This window comes from Octodon degus, unplaced genomic scaffold, assembly GCF_000260255.1.
Source record: "Octodon degus isolate 3935 unplaced genomic scaffold, OctDeg1.0 scaffold00076, whole genome shotgun sequence".
NCBI classification, from domain to species: domain Eukaryota; kingdom Metazoa; phylum Chordata; class Mammalia; order Rodentia; family Octodontidae; genus Octodon; species Octodon degus.
The window spans coordinates 3,004,644-3,009,110 of record NW_004524652.1 but is presented as its reverse complement, the minus strand read 5'-3'; positions in this window follow the sequence as shown (position 1 = coordinate 3,009,110).

Below are 4,467 nucleotides of genomic sequence, written 5' to 3'. Positions count from 1 at the left end.
CATCTCGCAGGAAGCGCAGCACCACGCGGCCGCTTCAGCTCCACAGGAAACGGCAGCCGCCGTGGCCCGGCTCTTTGGGGACCCATCCCTCAGAACCATTCATTGTGTATGGCATTTGGCATTAATCTCTCCCTAATGGCTACATGGAAAAAAAAACCATCACAGCCCAAAGAAGAGCTCACAGGATGACTCAGAGAACGTGTACAATGTGTTCTATTTTGGTGAGAAATATTTGGATTGGACCTGTCTGGCCCACTCTGAATAGCACGTATGGGAATGAAACGCTGGTACCTCGTCTTCTCCATCTGCCGAGATGCAGGTCTAAGAAACCAGCAAATCTACAAGACTTTGATGCCAGGGACAATCACATCTTCTCTGGGTATAAACAGACTAAACTGATCAAGCCTTCACGCCTGAGGCCCAGCGGGAGGCAACGACAAAATGTGGGCTGGAGGCCGCATCTGTATTTTTGTTTGAACTACAACACCCTGCTGTCAGCATGGCCTGAACGTGAGCTAGACAGGATCAGCACAGAATGCTTCCAGCAATGGCGGTTCACCTGTGCGTCCTTTCTACAACTCACACCAGAGAGCTAAAATTCGCCTGAGTGATAATGAAATTCGCATCAACCGCTGAAAGTATGTAAAAGTTATAGAGTATCTACAGGACCTAGATTATTGGGTCTGTACGAATTTGTAAGATCGAGCTACATTTGAGACTCTTTTTGTTGCAAACGTTTGCTGGAAGCCTATGCTGCCTTTCAAACCATGATCCTCAGGAATAGACGAGAAACACAAGTACAACTCACAATAATTACAAGTTGCTGTCACTAATCTGGGGGATCAGCATTTAGCTGCTCCTGCAGCCATTTTCCTGGGCCAACTGCTGGGGCTTTTTTCTGTAAGTATTGCTTGCCTTTGGTGATGATGGGACCAGAGGAGCACTAGTAAAATGGGACGGAGCATCTTTCCAGAAATGTGCCCCAGTTGAGGTGTTTTCTCTACCCGTGGCTCTTCAGTGTCCAGGTCACACCTCCCTGAAGTCTCCCAAGTGAGTCCAGCATGCTGTCCTCTTCCATGAAACCTTCTCTGACTCCTCAATCTGACCACATTGCCTTTCCTATTCTATACCTACTCTTTACATCGCATGGGAACATGTAAGGGTTTCAGTCCCCCACCAGATTATACATCACTTGTGAGCCAGAAATTACAAATCAAAATTTTTTACCACATGGAAAAATACATGGTGACACATGACGCCACCCGCTGGCTCTGCGGCGCTGGCGCTGTCCACGCTCCTCGGCTTACACCTTTGCAGAGAGGGAGCAGGGCACAGTCTCCCTCCTATGGCCTTCCTTGCTCCACACACCGGAGGTCATCTTCCGTGGGAGGATCCATAAAGTGCTCCCCTCTGCTTCAGCTTACACTCACTCAGAATTAAAGACGTGTCAAGCCTGAAGACACCTCCAGGATGTCCCCTCCCTGCCTCTCTGGGGATGGGTGCCCACCCATGGCGGAATTCAGCGCCATTCAAGGCTGATCTGGAAGGCAGTCCACACTCAAAGATGGTGCTATTCTACGACAGAAGCTTGCATTTGTTTATGTCTCTGGCATCTTTCAGTACTTCTTATTTTCCACTCTCAGCATACAGCTCTTCCTTATATCTTGCAGAATATAAAGCTTTTATAGCGAGTGTTTTTAATCCAAATTCTCAAATGCTACACATTAGTACTTTGAAATACAATGTGCATCTTTATCTAAAACAACTCTTAACACACTCAACCACCTCATCTTGTTAGAGAACCACTTCAGTAAATGATGCTGGAAAAAGCTGGCTTTCCACATGCCAAAGACTAAACCAAGACTCATGTTTATCACCATTCACTAAATTAAAACTACAGTGGATCAAAGATCTAAATATTAAAGCAGAAATACTAAATCTGCTGAAAGAGAGAATAGGTACAATTCATGAAAATAGAAATGTAGGCAAATACTTAATGAACAAAATCAGAGTGCGTGGAAAATATTACAAAAAAAATCTCACTACTGGGATTTCATCTTATTAAAAAGTTCTTGGATAACAAAAGAAATCACCAGAAAAAGTGAAAGACAACCCACAGCGTGGGAAAAACTTAACCCTCAGACAATATACTAATATTTAGAACATATAAAGTTTGAAAAAAGTCAGATCCCCCAAATTCAAACACTCCATCCAAAAAATGGACATCTGAGATAAAAACACACTTCTCAGATGAAGAAACAAAAATGGCAAATACACACACATGAATAAATGTTCAACACCATCATCCAAGAGATGCAAATTGAATGATGCTGAGATTCCATCTCACCCCAGGAGGAATGTTTTCACCAAGATATCAAATAAATTCCGGAGAGGATGTGGGGGGAAAGAAACACTTCCCCACTGCTGGCGGGAGTGCACAACCACTAAAGAAATCAAAGTGGAGACTCTTGAATAAACTAAGACTAAAGTTGCCATTTGGCCCAGCTATTCCCCTTCTTGTATCTTGTCCAGAGAATTAAAAGCCTCGTACCACCGAGGTCCTTGCTTGCCCACGATGACAGCACTTTCCAGTAACTACCAGTCCTTCCTTTGTCTTTTATGGGCTTCTCTATTTGTTTCTTATTTCTTCTCTTTCCTCTTTTCACCGCTAGACATTTTTATTGTCCAGTAACCAGGCTCTGGCCTTGCTGCGATGCCTACTTCACGTGGAGACTTGGGAAATGTATTTGTCTCACTGAATAACAGCTAACGTGTCCAAACTATGAGGACTCCAATTGTTGTCCAATAGTTGTCTTACGGATAGAGTAACCAAATGGATATTTTTTTCACCTACCAGATTAAATAACTGATGTCATATTTTGAGAATTTTCAAGAAAACATAACTTTCTTTTGAGCAATAGTATATTTGAAGGTAAGCACAAAAATCTTAAGGGAATAGTTAGGTTTTAATACACAGTAATCCGACACCATCAAATGTAGTGATAGAATGCCCCTAAAACTTTATATGTTAGGCTAAAATATTATTCATCTTAGTTCCAAGCAAAATCATTTCCTAGTTATTGTTACGACAGATTAGTGAGAAAACTCGAAGCTGAAGAATCAGCACAAAGGATGTTTACTCAGAGAGCAGAGTTAGGAAATGCCAACCCCAGGGCTTTCTGCTCTGGGGATTTTATCATTTGCAGGTTTCTATGGTAACCGCATTACCTTATTTTGGAACATTGCAGGATTCTCCAGCGTGAGGGCTTTCGGGTCACAGGATGGACATTTCCCAGGTGTCGGGCTGGGTGTGGTTAGCTTTCAGCTTGCCCCCCAGTTTGCCCCATCTGTTTGCTCCTCCAGATAACGTCTTGCTCCAGTTTGGGTGGGTTCACGGCTAAGAGGGGCGGGTTGAGGACAGATGGACTGCACTGGAGTTTCAGTGACTTCTAAAGCTGAGTTCTAAGGAAACAAAGCGAGTCTCTTCTGACAGCATCATCCCACATAGTCTTGGTCTAACCTACCTGGAAATAACTGCTATCCGACAGTATACGCCTGTGACGGGAAACTTGCAGCACACAGCACCCTGCGGGCATCGGGGCGACCTGCTGGCGTGCCGGCCAGACGCTCTGCTTTCTTCTCAGCTAAGATCCTGTCCTCGCGTCCCATTGGGGACAGTCCCCCTGCGATCACTGGGTGGACCTCGGCTGGCGCGCTGGGCATTCACCCTCTAACAGGCTCGCTGCCACTGACGTGAGCTCCTCCCTGCGATCACCTTCGCGCCCTGCAGCTCTTCGCTTGGCTTTTTACTGAAAGTCCACTTAAAGCACTTATTACTAGGTACAGCTTCACACTTATTTATGTGTTTGCTGTGCTTCAACAGGTTTTGCTTTGTCGTTTTCAACATACAGCTCATCCTTATATTTTGCGACATTTAATGCCTTTATAGAGTTTTAATCCATACTCTTCAATGTTAATTATTCATCCTTAGAAATACAATTGATTATTGCCAATGAACATGAACCCTACAATTATACTATATTTGTAGTTTATATCCAGCAGCTTTTTTTTTGGAACCGAGGATTGCACTCAGACCCTTGCGCTTGCCAGGGAAGCACTTATTCTACTGAGCCATCTCCCCGGGCCCTACCAGTAGCTCTTTCATAGACTTTAGTTTTCTAGATTCCATGTCATCTGCCAAGGGAAAGACTTTTATTTCTTCTGTTCTACTCTTTTTCTTCCCTGTTGCTCAAGATTCCAATATGGTGTTAAATTAACAAGATGAAACATCATGGCCTGTGTCACAGAAGGGGAACATTTAATCTTTTATTTCTAAATGTAACACGAAGTGGACAATTTTTAGATGTGAATCAATTTCCTTTCTGGTCTTAATTAATTTGCAAATGCTGTCATTAATGCGTGATGGACTCTCTCGGATGTGTTTCCTAGATCGTTCCCTGCTCTTTA